The sequence below is a fragment of the Sander lucioperca genome, chromosome 24 (genome assembly GCF_008315115.2).
Source record: "Sander lucioperca isolate FBNREF2018 chromosome 24, SLUC_FBN_1.2, whole genome shotgun sequence".
In the NCBI taxonomy this organism is placed as follows: Eukaryota; Metazoa; Chordata; class Actinopteri; order Perciformes; family Percidae; genus Sander; species Sander lucioperca.
Genome location: NC_050196.1, coordinates 2,179,851 through 2,196,133, shown reverse-complemented (window position 1 = coordinate 2,196,133; position 16,283 = coordinate 2,179,851). Strand labels below are relative to the sequence as shown.

The following is a 16,283-nucleotide window of genomic DNA, read 5'->3' as shown; positions in this document are numbered from 1 at the left end:
GTACAAGTAAAAAGGGTAAAACTATCAACATACAGTATGTTTAAACAGTAATATATTTCAGCTAAAACAAAGTAGCATTTAGCAGCTTTTCAAAACTCAAATGTGACGGTGATTTTGAGCAAAGTGTAATTTTTAAAAGGACACTTGTCACATAAAAGCAAAAGTTGCTTGCACTGCAATAAAGAGGGTTACTCTTTATTTTACCAAAGCATTAACGTGCCTCTATGTCAGACAAGGAATTTAACTGTTCCTTTGTACGAGCAACAAGAGTGCAAGCATAGACCAATGCTAACATGTGCAAGAGTAACACTCCAGTATCTTCCAGCCACAGTAGGGAACATCTTAAAATACAGCTTTACAAAAGTCCCCTCCGACCATTCTTTTAAATAAATCTACATTTTTGGTCATTATAAACTTGCCTGAAAGGGACAGAGTTGAAATTGGAAAAATGATACTATTCTGGTCTTGTAATAACAAAAATGGTGAGTGCTGTGGGTTTGACTTTGACCAAAACAGACAGAGGGAGCTCTGAAAAATCCATCTTCAACTGTATCCTCGTGCCTGGTTTTCTGCGAGCCCTGATGTTGGGCTGGTGTGTTAGAGTGTGTGTGTGTCTCAGGGGTGTGCTCAGGGTTAGGGGCATTGATGAGTCTGTGGCTGACATTTGAGTGTGATTGAGGGGGAGTGCAGATACTAAATCACTGCATTGTTCTGCTGTCTGTGCATCCTGTCATTACTGCACTTTACTGACCAACATGATGCCTTTAATGTGATAATAACCAATTAAACAGAGGCACGGAAACTTGGCTTTTTGCTAAAAGTCCAAACCCTGGAGGTTTAAGCAAAAAGATACACCAAAAGTATAGAAGTAGCTGTTGAAAATAATTAACTGTATGTATTCAGCAGTCACAAAGAACACTTTTTGGCTGCAAAGCCTTCATCGGCCTTATGAAGAAGTACTGGCTTTTTCAGTCTTTGTTAACTATGCCACATTTGTCTCTAATGATAAGGTAAATGAAAGGACATTTCAAAGAGAACTGGCCCTCCCCTTTTTTTCAAAGACTGGACAAACTGGAGCAGTTTGGAAAAAGACCGCAGGCGTGCCGAATGATTGTCAGCCATGCAAATAATCACTTACTTACACTCAGTGAGTTTGCTTCGGATAAGGCAAATTACCATTTGAAAATGAGCTCAAAAACACTCTGGGCGAAAAGCTTGCATCACGATTCTTAGTTATATTATCGCGGGTACGTAACTTCTCATACATACACACACATGCTGACAAACACATTGCTCTGTGCAGCCTCTTTACTGGCTGCAGGGATATCAAATGAATGCTCCGAGCTGATGGAAGGTTTGTCTTATTGCTGCATTTAGTTGAAATTGTTTTCAGCCAGTCAGATGCTGCTTCTGCTCTATGTTCGGGGTTGCTAAAGTCGTGATAGTTTGAAGGCATTTCTGCAACATTATATACAAGTATAAATGGTGGATGGTGATAAGTCAAAGGGTATAGAGAGACAATGACATGCTGGAAAGTCAGCAGACTAAAATCAGACTCCTACTACTCTGCTCCGTACAGCAGCAGACACTTTCACAAAGGTGCTGATACGCAAAAATGAACTAAATGGTTTTGATTTCTTTAGAAACTGCAAAACGGGTGGTGGGGGCGCTGGGTAAAAAGTGTAATAGGTGTATGCCCCAACACCTGAGACACACTTTTATTGGTCATAGGATGGTTTAAAAAAAAAAAAAAAAAAAAAAAAAAAAAAATGGCAATCAACAGTCAACAAATCTGCATGTTAATTAATTTGAAATGCGTCCTTTGTCCTGGCTGGAAGCTTCCTGGGCTCTCAGACAGGTGTTGGGAGGAAGTGTGTCCTTCGGACTGACAGTGTCTCAGGGTGAATAGCCAGGTTATAAAAAGCCCTTTAAGCCCATCTTATCCTTTTAGTTGCTGAGTCTATGGCTGAATTTGGCGCTACTGTCAACAATATGAAGTTCCCGGCCAGGATTGGGAGGTAAGCAAAGTTTAAGCTAGAGTGCTGAACTAATGCCAGTTTGATTAAATGCTCTAAGTACAAACAGCAGGGGTTTTTGATCCCTTCACTTATAGTTTTCAGGGCTCACGGAGCTTCCCTCATTGTGCTGCTCTCTTTCTGACCTCCTTCAGCCGAGGCCAATCCATTATATCATCAGAACATGACTATAGTGGGTTGTTCTAATCATTCAAAAATACAGCAGGCGTGAATACTTCATCACAACTGGTGTCATTTTGGTTGAAAGCACTGTAACGCTCTTCTGAAGCTCGGCTTTATTTCCAGCAGATGCGCGGCGGAGAACGAACATTTGTTTACATCCCCAGATACATTAAGTGTTTATTTGATAGCAAACACAATCCAAATTGTCACTTAGCAATGCCAGCTCCAAGTCCAATAAGCCACGGGTCTTTAAAAGTCACAAAGTGCTGCCATGTTTAACAGGGTTAAATACATAAACAAAGATGGATTGAATGTGTAATTTGGAGCATTCAATTTTGGTGAAGGAGAAAAAAAAACAATATATTTTGGGGAGCATGCCTTGCTGCATATTAATTCTTATCGTGGTGATGAATAATCATGCTTCTTATGAGGAAGAGTCAGTAGAATACAGCAGCACTTTGAGCTGTCATAATTAACAGACTCACTCAACAATGGGCACATTCTCAAAGAGACTTCTTATTAACACAGACATAATGGGTAAAGTGCATATTAAAATGGGTATTTAGAGTGGAAGGGATCACAACTACCAATGAACACCAAGTTTTATGGTCGACGTGTTTAATTGTTTCAACGTCAAATGAATGCCAGCGACAGCCGAGGCCTAGGCCATACTGTACGGCTGCCCCGAGGTGTCAGAAGGCTTTGGCGTGACACTGCCATTACCCATGGGGCCCATGCACACCTCATTAGCGACAGAGTATCCTTTGGCCACCCATGGGCGAGATTCAGTCCCTTGGTGGCTTAACAAGATCACATTTAAACCTAGGGAATCGCTTCCTGATGAACATTCATCAGCAGGACACAATTATTTCCAGGCTGCTTGAATTTCTGATCTAGTTTTGTGAAAAATGCATAAAGATATTATTGATATCCTGGTGAAATATGCATAAAAAGGTTTAAGGGTGAGTTCAACTAAATTACAAATCCAAATTTTCTCATCCAGCTTTAGGGGCATCAAGGCAGGCGGATAGTTTGGGTTTTATTTGCCCTGGTTTAATACCGGCCTCTGCAGTCAGTTCTCACAGCATTGAAAAATGACAATTATAAATTCAATAGCAGTGTGTCTTTCCAGAAACAGTGTCCTGGTTACTCTGGATAATCCATAAAGCCTGATGAGAACAGTTTTCAATGGAACTACTTTCTATCGAGGAAACAGAAAACCACTCAATCTCAGTGACAGAGGTCTCAAAACGTAGGTCAGTCAAAAGATAGCTGGACAGGTCTAGGGAAGTGAATGAAAATACCTTTGTCTCTCGTAAAGGTGCCCTTGAGCAAAACATCAACGCTATCAACCCTTCTGTGGGCACACAGAAAACATCATGTTGGCTCCACCAAGAGACAATCACAACTAATGCAGAGTAACACAGGCAACTCGTCCTTGTCAGCAAAATGAAGAAAGAACAAAGAACTTCCATCTTCTAAATGTTCCCTTACATCATGAGACGGATGGTTAGGGTCCGTAATTCAGCGATGAGCCCTGAATTCCAACTGAATAGCCTTTTCCACAGTGTGCCTGTCAAGGGTGATTACAAGCTTAGCAAGAAAAATGAGATACTGGTTGACCTATTTCTGAACACTTTGTTTCATGCCGTCCCCCCACAATCTCCCCTTCCTCCAATCCGATCCTTTCTTCCAACCAAGAACCAAGTTTGCCCGTTCCTTTCATTTTTTTATTTCAGCCTCTGAGCCCACCAGTTCCCCCAGAGTAGAGGTCAGGTCAGAGGCCACCTGACTCCACGTTGCAGAGTGTGAGCAACCTGGCAACAAAGGCCTCCGCTGTTGGAGATCTGTCGCTCGGTGCCAAACTTTCACCTTCACCCCCTCCCCTCTAGCCTCTCTGTGAAGAAAACCCCTGCAGGGATGCTTCATTGGGGGGCTGTGAGAGCTCAGTCCTCTGAGGCAGCAAAGTTTGGATGCTGTCACGAGGAGAGTCACACTGGGAACTCATCAGCCAGAAAAAGGTGGGAAATAAAAGGAGGTGACGCACCTCTGCTTTTGCTCGCGGACAAAGACGCTCAGAGACGACGCGGCAACCTTTATGGCCACCATTTTTCGCCACCTCTTTGACATCATCGGATGGGTCAGGGTGTCTTTTCTAAATGTGTCTAAATGCTGCTTGAGGGGGCTTTTTTGTTGTTTCAAAAACAGATTTTCAATCGACCAATACCAAATGCTTAATTGAAACAATACGCTATGAAATTAGATGAAAGAGTATTAGTTTCTTAGTGCCACTGAAGTCCTGAAAATCCTGTGTGTTGAGTTTTGCAGATAAGAGTTAAAGAAACAGAGGCTGGCACTGGGCCCTTCTCTTCTCACATCCTCGGCAAAGCAACATGGGAGACCAGGGGTTTGGTCTTAAGAAGAAGTAAGTAGAGTTTGTTATTTCACCGCCTTTGACTAAGGTCATACCAAATTAACAGACGACTGACTGAATAAAAATAGCATACCATTAATTCTTTTTTTTCTCCTCTCTGCTCATAAATCTTAAAGGTTGACCTGATTTTTAATGTTAAACTATGTGGAGAAATTAACAAGGAGGATGGGGGGGGGGGGGGGAAGGAGAGACATTCAAATAGGCAGCACGGACTAATTTCAACCATGTCGCCAGTTCAGGTTTCATGTGGGATCTGCGGCGACTAAAAATACTTTTGGTCTTTTGTGGGGAAACAATTTAAAACCTCACAAAAACAATGCTCAGTCGCAGCATTAGAACGGGCATTTTCAATTACGCTGGCAGAGATTTTGAAACTTTATGCTGAGAATTATAATCAATTTTCAGGTGATAAAAAACATAAACAGAAGGGGGGGGGGGAGTCATTTAATTGCCACCACATTCGTTAACAAGCTTAGCTCTTGTCTCAGCACTGTGCACCACACTCAGCATTCAAATAGATCCTAATTATTTCTAGTTGAAGGTCTTAAGATTGTCAAGTCTTGTGTTGGCCAATGATAAAACATGGCTCTTTCAAACTTAATCAATACAAGTACATTCAACGAGCATAAATGGCTCAGAGGTTAAAGCTGCATTAACTCTCGGGTCCATTTTGGTTGGATGGCCCGGAATCCACAAAAGCAGATTACATCCTCAAATCAAACCCTAACTGATGATCGCGCTCCTAAACAGTCAATTATGGAATGTTTACTGTGGTGTTTTGTGGCGTTATTTGTTTCTGTACGCTTGATAACATGCTAGACCGACTTTAGATTGACAAGGATTTATGGGGAAAGCAGCGAACGGAGTAAAAGCCAATCACGTAAACACCAATTACAAGTCCGCTGAGGAGAATTAAAGCGGCTGAATCGAGATTTTTTTCCTCTTCTTCTTATTCCTTTTTCTAAAAACAGACGAAAAGAAGGCGAGATACCGGATGTTTAATGAGGAGAAGGGATGATGGGCAGTGCTCGCATCATAATATGCAAATCAGCCATCTCTGAAATAATGTCTGATGCACTTCTGTGCAGCAGTGGATAAAAAATGAGACCACTGATGCTAAATTATTATGATAATTGAGGAGTTTTTTGGGGGCAAAGCAAAACTTGTGTTGGTAGAGAAGAAATAAAGTAACACCCAAACACTCGGCCGCAAATGTCGCCCTCTGTGGATCTCCGTAGCGATCTTCTCATCCTGACATAGATTGCATTTTTAAACCTTTATTTGTTTTAAGGCTGATACGATGCAGAACAATCACTAGTAAGTACATCAAATGTCTCGGTGACATTGATGTAGAGACATAACAAGAGCTTAATCAAAACATGCTGACCACATTTCAGGGACAACAAGACCTCAGAGCTGCTAGATTAGCTCTGCATTGTGTATACAACATCTCCTGGCTACCTGTCAAGACTAAACTGACTTTCATGGACACCATTTTCTCAAGATGCTGTGATTCTGATACCTGATCTGATAGCAGTGTGTCATTTATTTTATTATGTGTATAATATAATATGTATACTTCATTAAAGGTCCAATGCGTTTCTCCCATCTAGCGTTGAGATCATATATCAATCAACTCTCTCGCACCACGCAGTTCAAAGTTCGTATCACAGCTACGGTAGCCTTCACGCTTCAGAAAGCCGGTCTCTTGTTCCTTTCAATCTCCTTTTTCTGGGCGAAGAAGACTCCTGTTCCTGAAATTTGGATTTTGAATACGTGTGGTACTCCATGTTTCCTTCTTCAAACATGCCAGGGCCGGGAAGCTACGATACCCGTTAGCAGCATTAGCAGCACCTGTGAGTTTATCATGTGACAGCCAAAACGCGAAAGGCGGAGCAGTATGTCCTGTATGTCCCTTACACACACACACACACACACACACACACACACACACACACACACACACACAAAGGCGGAGCAGTATGTCCTGTATGTCCCTTACCGGCTAACGTATTTCAAGATGGAGCATGAATATGGAGCGTCTACCCCCAGTTCATGCAAACACAAAAGTACAATTTCAAGCCAATAGGAATACTTGGAATTGATGGTGGTGGTCAATATTCATGAAAAAGGACAAGTTTGTGAACGGGCAACACAGATTTTGATAATGAACAACTAAACACGTTACACACTGGACCTTTAACAAACACAAACAATGAACACCGTAGAACTCTCTTTTATTTTATTATCCAGTTTGACAGTCAGTAATAACAAAAAAAAGAACATAAATGAAACTACTTTAAAGTAGATTTTCATTGGGGCTAAATTACGTGGTATCTGTACTTGCCGATACCGATACCAGCATTTTAGGCAGTATCGAAGGCTTTCCCTATACTTGTATCGGAACATCTCTAATTTATCCCTTAAATGCTTCCCAGATTGATCATCTGAATACTTGTTGGAGCCAAGATGAGTCAAAAGCATCCAACATCTCACAAAAAAGCTTTTTTTCTTTTTTGAAATATCCAAATAAAAAATACACAATAACACAACCACCCTTTGAGGGGTCCAGACTTGCCAGTTGTATCAATTCAGTCTTTGATTTATCGTTGTTTCTGGTCTTACTTTTGCTGCATTTTATATTCCTCTTAATTGTCTTACATTTTTCTACTGTACTGTAACTCTTATCATACATTTTTTTCATGTTATGGAATCCAGGAGAACTAGCAAGGTTCCTACTAACAATATACTGTGCACAGGGACTTAAGAATATAGAAAGCATAGTGTCACTATAGTTTTTCTTCTACAGTTTTTTTATTACTAATAGGAAATAATGATTTCAAAGCGTTCAATTCATCCAATTTTAAAAAGGAGTTAAACTATGGACAAGTAGAATGAAGTATGAAGTAGTGCAGCATGTCGTGTTAAACTGAGCCCTCGCAATAAGTTGCAACTTGGAAGTCGAGTTAAATGTAAAGTACTTTTAACAGAGTGGCAAAGGGCCTAAAATCTGATAAAAACAAGAACATGTCTAACAATGAAACTGTAAATCCTTCAACTGCCTCCCGCCCATGTAATCAAGGTGTAATTTGCTCTGCAGCTGTGAAACGACTGCTTTCATTCTGTCCCCACATTGCGGTGATTGTAGAACAATGGGAGAAGTTGAGAGCCGAAACAAGAACCTCTGGTGAATGCTATTAATAAAAGACACATCTCGTCACTCCCAATGTGGCAGGCAAACCTAGCAGGCTTTGAAGTCCTCTCCTCTGGCTTAACTTAACCCAGTCTCCACTCATCTCTCGCTCAAACTCTGCCTTTAATGTGGCGAGCCGGCCAGCCTCCTCGTACTGTCCCAACAATCACGTCACTGGTCGTCTTCAGAACCAGGATTATTTGCATTTCCTGGTCCGTTTGAGCTTCAATCACACAAAAGGGCCCAGGACCGCTGAACAAAAAAAAGAGCAAAAAAAAAAAAAAAAAAAAGTAATGTGGTGCCGCAGAACTCAAACCAGATGAATCCTCTCTATTTTTACCTTTTCCTTTGCCAAGGAAACATCAGGCACATCCTGTATGCTTCAGTGAAGACGGGCCGGCTATAGCTTTCTACAGAGGAGAGGGAACAAAGATGTTTCCCCCCCCCCCCCCCCCCCCTGCACACATCTCTCCTTCAAATGTTTGCTTAATTCTGTTGTGTATGATCTTAGAGATGAGAATATTGAAAATGATATGACACAAACACAAACTCGCATACACTTATTGGGGATGGAACCGTAAACAGGGACACACACACTCTTCACACTCTTTTCTTGCAGATTGAAAGCAGTGCAACATAGGTGAAAGACAAAAGACAAGATAACTGAGCATTTTGCAGAAATGCAGATGTGGGCCATGAAGCACTTCAAGGCGACATACATTGTGTAAATGTGTGGCCAAACAACTGATTCCAGGCGCTGTTTCAGTCTTGGAGACGAAGATAATCTAATTGGATATGTTCAACATTAGTGGAAATAGTAAAAACATGAGAGCGAAGGTGACGTTAAACATTTCAGTGGTCATCAGCAGGCATGCTACAACAAGAGGCGGGCCTGCTCCATTGCGCCACCGGTGGTCAAAAAGTCCACAGGACACCTTTAAGCCGCAAGCCAAATCGTGGTTCTTTGCTTGTGTGGCTCAACTCAGCCAATGAGACTATTGCTGCCACAGTAAAATATTACTGTAACTAAAACTCCAATCTGCTAATGGCCACATAAAATAGCATTTCATTCTGAATGGACTTTTGTGTGCTCTCTTCCTGCACACTGGAAAAAAATAAAAACCACTTCAGCTATTTGCAAGCCAGTCTGCTTGATTCAAACACAGCACCTGTGACTATTCAACAAGGGCACTTTCAAATTGCCTGTCATCAGTAAAAGCTGCAATTTCTGCCACAAAAAAAAAGGGGAATAAAGATGCACAGCCGGTGAAAACAGATACAAGCATCTATCGTTGTAATCGGGTGGAAATTGTGAGGCCTGTGTACGCATTCCTGCTGCTGTTGGGAGTGCTGATATATAAGGCCGTGCTGCACACAGCCCCATCCTCCGAGTATATTATGTTCCAAATAATTATTGATTTTTATCTTTGCCTTATCATATTTAGATTAAGCTGATAGCGCAGACAAACCACCCTCCACAGAAACACTGATTTAAAAATGTGCTTCTTCATATTTTAGTCAGGATATCAGTGGACACTTCCCCTGCACACTCTCATTTCTGTAATTGCTTTTTCATATTTTGGTTAATGGCAGTGGGTGTTTCTGTCCAGAACACACACAGACACAGACACACACACACACACACACACAGATCCATAAATGTGCAAACGAGAAGCAGAGATTAATGTGTTGTGTTTAAACCTAACCTTTTCTGTAAGTCAAGTGTTCTGCCGGGTTATTTCTAATTTAAAACTGTAGCTATACCAGCCCCTTAACATCCTCATCCTTATTAAAGACATTTCAGGACACGCTGTAGCCAGGAGGCACGGATCAAATATATATGATTCAGTGTCATTTGCAGAGGAAATCTGGGTTTTAGAGGAAGTTAATTCTGCCTTTTGCGACTGCAATGATGACAGATGTAGTCTGCGGTCCAAGGTTTTCCTTTAACAGTACTGTAAGAGCTGCTGTTGAGCCTGTAAAGTGTCACTAATTGCTGTGTAACTGTGCTTAATTCAAATTATTCTCTTGGTTTAGATTTCTAATTATGCTTTAATCCTACCTTGGCTTTGAAGAAAGCAGTATTGGAGAGTGACCTAACCTTAACTAAACCACTGCAGTATGAGATCAGAAAACAAACTGATCTTTTTTTCTTTCATTATACACATTTTGGATGGTATCGAACAAATGCTGTTGTTCTGACAATAATGGCAGATCAGCAAATGCTGGAAGGCAAAGACAAGCAGCCTGTTTTGCCATTCAGCTTTTGAGGGCTTGTTGACTTTTGCAATGACATTCTACTGCAGCAAAACCGCGGTAACAAACAAATCCAAACATCCATCTGAGACCAAACTTTACTGGCGAAGAAGTTCTTTGGAGAACCAAATGGGTGGAGTGTGTCACAGCCCCAAAGAGGTGTTTAAAATCCAGATTTTGCAGTGGAGGGAAGAGTGTTCCACTATTTTATTTTAAGACACAGTAGCAACACAACAACGTGGAAATACTCCATAACAAGTAAAAGCATGTATTGTACTGCGGGTTCATCACTAAAACTACCTATTTCACATGCGCAGTCATTGGATCCATTGTCAATTTAGAAATATTGATTAGTTCTGCTTTAATATAGATTATTGCAATATTTTGTGAGCTAAGTGTTTGTTTCATATGTAAAATCTTAATCTGCAAAGTTACTACCGCTTTCAGATGTAAACATAGTGGAGTACGAAGTAGAATATTTCTGTGATGTGGGATATAGTATTATAAAGTTACAGCAAATACTCAGGTAAAATACACTTCCTCAAAAGTGCACTCAAGCACAGTACTTAAGTTACTTTCCATCTCTGATATGCAACCTTTTCCTCACCTGGCAGTCCAAGAAACTCCACCCAGCAGTTTCAAACAAATGCTGTGAATTATTTGCAGCTCCTATTTTTTCCCTGCTCCGGTATCCATACCCAGTGTGTTTATTTCAAATGAAAGGGTGTGGCAAAAGCCGGGTAATGAAACCCAGCTGCAGGCCGCAAAGACACTGGATGGCTTCCCTGACAACATGGGCCAGAGAGAGGGCCGACTCCGAGCGTAACACAACAAGAAAATCGAAAAAATACAAACAAAACGAGTGATTTGCACACAAAAGAAAACTGAATACAGCGCCGGCCGTCCACTGGAGAGAGGTTCTTGTAAACAAGTGGCCGTGCTAAAACAATACAGCTGGATTTCCTCTTGGTTAGCGACGATAATCATCACTCACTGTTTACCACAGTGGAGAGGGGTTCCAGCCCCAAAAGCCTCTGGTTCTCCCCAGTAACACAAACGAAGCTGGATCCACTAACTCTATCTCTGTCATTTGGCACCGTGCGCCTCACTACTGTCCAAACAGATCACGAAAAATGTGAGTCATGTGTCCTTTCTGTGCAAATAAAGATAGTTTAGCTTTAGTGCATTTTTTATCAGAAAACCTGAGTTTAAACTATAATTTTTGCCTAACTTACCTCCTAACTATGACAAAATTTATCTATTTTTTTTTTTTAAATGTTTTTTAAATGTCCTTAATATCCGAGAGCCTGGAACACTTTTTCACCAGCAACATTTCCTAACCATTCCAAAACTAATCATTTCTCTTTATGGAAAAAGAGCTTATCATATGCAAAGTGCTCGACATCAATGTCTTCATATTCTCGTTTGAGAAATTCATTGCGCGGTGAATTCCCTCGGGAATGCTGCAGCCAAGTTTCTGCCTTGCAAAAGTTTTTTTTTTTTTTTTTCCCCTTCCCTTTTTTATTCTCTCACTTTAATTCAACTTGGCACGTTATTTCTCAGAAATACCGTCGGGCTCGGGGGAGAAACATAGACGTGGTCTCACTTGTTAGTGCGGGTTTTAGTGCTGAATAAGGATCAGACAATGGCTGAGGGGAGAGGGGCTGCAGTCTAGCGAGGTATTGACACAGGAGATATTGCCTGAACAAAGTAGATCCGTGAGAAAAGGGAGCAAGCGAGCGTGAAGGAAGAAAAAAAGAGAAAGATTATCTTAATTATCATTCAGGAGCTGCTTAGTGCAGCACCTGTGCATGAATAATGTCATTTATAGGCACATTGAGATGTGCATAATTCCCCCTTAAATCATACACATTAGCGGCATAACAAGGGATGAACAAGTCGGCCTCTCGCAGGCTCAACTACGAGCGAGGGGGTTCACTGTCAGCTCCTCACCTCCCCAATAAGAATGTATTTCTTTATTCAAAGACTCCACTCTTTTCTCATTTAACACTTGCTATTTGGTCCAGAGGAGCTGTGAGGTTACATATCCTGCTTCATACTACCATGCTGGGTTTCATTTGTGCACCGCGGGACTTCAAAATAGAGGATATTTCAGGGCTCAGAGTGTGATTTAACAGCAGAGAGGTCGTATGATCGCACTTGTTTTGAAGTAAAGAAGCAGTGAGGAGCTCCTACCAATGCACATTAATCACTGTAACGGTCCTCTGGGTCAGTGCCTATGTGAAAAATGTAGCTTGGATATTAAACACGGTGGATGTTAAAGACGTTTCCTTCAATCAGTGCTCCCGTACTTCTTATAGGCTCGACAAGAACTGCTTCATGTCATACACTTAAAAGTACAAAAGTACTAGTGCTACAGGTACAACGGGTGTAAACATCGATTCTAAGGACAACGATATAATCTTTACTGATATCACAAAGTCTGCCACGATACGATTTCAATTAGATTCAATCAAAGCGACCTGCGGCCGATACGAGACGATACATAAGCCCATTTACCACAATCAGTTACATTTATATATTTTTACAAAAAGCAACTAACATATGATTTGATAATTTCCTTACTGAGCTTTTCCAGACATTTAAATTAAAAAAAACAAACTACTCTTTTTGATAAAAAAAAAAGAAAAGAATATAAAGTGGGAATTTCAAAATAAAGGCGCATCTTAAAGATGACGATATGTATCGATACTTTGATCGTTGAGGATGGAATCGATACAATTGATCCACATCTATGTATCGTTACACACTAGGGCGTAATTTCCACACTTTTCGAAATCCCGTTTGTGTTCCCTCCACTTTCAAATTAGTTTGATATTATTTTATTTATAAGTCTCAGTGATTGGCCCATATTTTAAGCAAAAAAGAAACATCAGTTAGTACTCATCTTTCTGGCATAATTAATCATTATGGTCAACTTAATTATTACCTGGATTTTGTATCACCATAGTCCCTACATATGTATGTAGAAAGGCAGGAAATGGAATTGAAATCGAAAACATTGTTTGGCGGAGGACCCCCAGGCCCCGTTTTGTGTCCCCCGCACTTCTCAAATCAAAGTTACACCCTTAACTAGTACTACTGTAGAAGCACAAGTAACATTAGCAGCAGTAGTAGACATTATTGATGCTCCAATCCGATACACAGCATTTGTATTGGCGTCAACACTATCAATACTAGCCTTGTTACATGAGTAACAGAAACATACATATTCACATTTAAACATTCTAGAGAAAGCTTTGGAACTGTGTAGCTTCATCTTACCTTACATAGCATCTCATGTTGCTGCAAAATCTGCGTTGTGTGAAGTAGATGAGGACCGCTGCTCTCGCGCCAGCCAGGGGTTTATTCTCTCCTCTGGAGGAAAAGAAAATAAAGTCAGTACATGAACTCCATACCACTGGGCTGCAGGGTCTGACTGAATATATGTCAGAGTTTTTGTAAAATATATGTCTGTGCACCATTACATCCATCAGAGTTTTTTTAAAATATATGTCTGTGCACCATTACATCCATCAGAGTTTTTGTGAAACCATATCCCTTCCTGATATTACAATTACCACTTCAAAACGGACTATTACACACACAAAAATGTCTTAAGAGTAACTTTAATATTTCATAATGTGTGAATTAAGTTGTGCACAGGAACAGGCACATAACGTTGAACAGAAACATGCACATAAGCTTTTACTGCATAATTTGGAGTTGTAGAACCACGTCTTTTATTGTGAAGAACCGCAGCAGGGTGCCGGAAGTGTGACAGCATTGATATTAATTTAAGCATTTTGTTTTTGTTTACAGCTGGACATTGCCAAGGGTAGCACATGGTGTAATATAATTTATTTATTTATAATTTATATTTATTTATTTATAATTTATTCACCGCTTATATCTTCCTGTTAGCCGACTCTTGTAAACACAAGCTAAAGTAAATAGTTAAAACGATATTACTTACCATGAGAAAGTTAAGTTACACTTTAGTTTGACACCATTAACTGATAACATTACTGTACAAGGTCATTTCTATTAGTATTTGAACAGATATGTTGATAGAACGTTAGCCAAAAAGTGTCCCAGTGTGGACAGTTATTAACGTTACATTACAGACGAATACACCAGACAAACTGATATAAATCAATCGTAATGTTGTGTTAATGTGTTCATATTCACTTTTATTGTGTACTCTCCGAATAAGTTTTATTTTTATGCTTTGGCAACATTGTTATTAAAGCTCTCAGGCCACTAAAGCGGCTTGAATTGAAAACTGCGATTCACCTGCATGCTAAAGCTAACCGAGCTAGTAGCCTAGCTACATTAGCGTTTTTTCATCAAGCCCTGTGCGCTTAAATGCTTTTGCATCGTTAATTTAAACAATACAACAACATTGGACAAAGTCTGAGGAGTCTACACGGTGAGATTTATAGCACTGTTTAGCGGTTATCTCAGGTTTTAACACTTAATTGACAATAGCTCTAACAAACCCTCACCCGATCCGCGTGGCCGTGACCGACTGACTTTTTTTTTTCCTTTTTCTCAACTTTATTGATTGTTACTGACAGACTCGAGCGCAGTGTCAAAGTCACATAACGAAAATAAAATACTCCCCAAAGATATAGCTACACAGAGACAAATACGCACATTTAAAAAATGTTATAAATAAATACATATAAAATAATATGTATAGTATATTTAGTATAAATAGGTTAACATAAAACTGTATAATATAACTAATATACATTAACAGAAAAAGTACAAAATATGTACATAACTAAAAAGTTGAAATATATATCTACTCGTCTACTAGTTTATTATTATGGGTCATAACTGGAGCGTTAATGTAACCAAGTATATTTACTCAAGTACTGTACTAAAGTACAAATTTGAAATACTTGTATTTCACTTGAATCGTTTCCACTTTCTACTTCTACTCCACTAGATCTCAGAGAAAAATCTCTACATTCATCTGACAGCTTCAGTTACTTTACAAATTAAGATTTATGAAGACAAAACATATAAATGGCTCAGGGTATTTGTGACGGCATTCCTCACTTTTCAGATTTTTTTTAACAAACCAAACAAGATCGATCAATGGAGAAAATAATCAGCAGATTAACGCATAATGAAAATCAGTTTCAGTATCGTTTTAGCATCGTTAAATACACTTAACTCAAAGTCGACAGAAACTAAATAAAACTATGAAAAGCCGTTTTGGGTCTGTCTTTCCACTTTTTCAACCATCACAACTCTAGTTTTGGTTGAAATAAACACATAGTTTACAGATTTGAATGTGAAAATATGTTGGCTCTATACACGCTAAAAGTATTGCTTTTTTAAATGGAGTCTGGTGGGTTTAGCACTAGCGACTTCAGAGCTGAATAAAAAGGTCTTAATGAGGTTTTAAAGGTCTATCTCTGTAGGGATCCTTTCCATAATGTTGTCAGACACTTAGAATATTAATGTGAGCCTGTCAGCGGCAACAACAGAACTTTTAGTGGACGCTAACTGATGCTGAACATTAGTCCTGTAGGGTTACATTACAGCTCGGTCTGTGGCTGCCAGTTACATTTTTGTTTGTTGTTTCCATCAGTCACTTAGACACAAAAACATAGGAATATAGGTCCAGGTTGAAAAAAACAGTAGTTAGCCTTTAAAAAACTACTGTACACAGTATTTGAACAGTGTTGAAGTAGTACTTTTACTTAGGCTAAGTGAAGGATCTGAATACTTCTTTCAGTAGTAGCACCAGTTGTAACAGTGGTGGTTTGTAGCAGCTGCAGTAGTGAAAGTAGTGGTACTGGCAGAAGCAGTCCTGCTAGAAATAATGTTAGTAATTTTCCTTCACATCATTCCTTCTGTACAGATAAAAACGTCATATCTAATCTATCAAAATGTCGACAGAGGACGGCCAATTACTTCATGTCCCATGGTCCTGTGATAAGGTCCAGGAAGTTTGGACCGGGATACATGATAACTTATGTCGGATTTCAGGGATTCCCAGGTTCCATTCAGCCCGAGATTATTTGTTCTAGGAGATGGGTCGATCCTAAACAGGATGGATAAGCACATAAGAAGGTGGGTCCAGAGTAGTTCAATGATAGCCAGACAGATTATTTTAAGAGGATGGAAGAATGAAGGGGTGCCGCCTTCAATCCAGGAGTGGGCTTGTGAGATGGCTAGGGGG

The 16,283-nt window shown here is 40.0% G+C and overlaps 1 long non-coding RNA gene across 1 annotated transcript in view; it reads right to left on the bottom strand.

Annotated features, from left to right (window-relative positions):
• LOC116048639 overlaps nt 1–13,456 on the bottom strand; it is a 78,540-nt gene extending 65,084 nt beyond the window's left edge. Inside the window, exon 1 of the long non-coding RNA XR_004104708.2 lies at nt 13,367–13,456. This is a non-coding gene — a long non-coding RNA (uncharacterized LOC116048639). The remainder of the gene's footprint in view (nt 1–13,366) is intronic.
• Between the last annotated feature and the right edge of the window lie 2,827 nt (nt 13,457–16,283).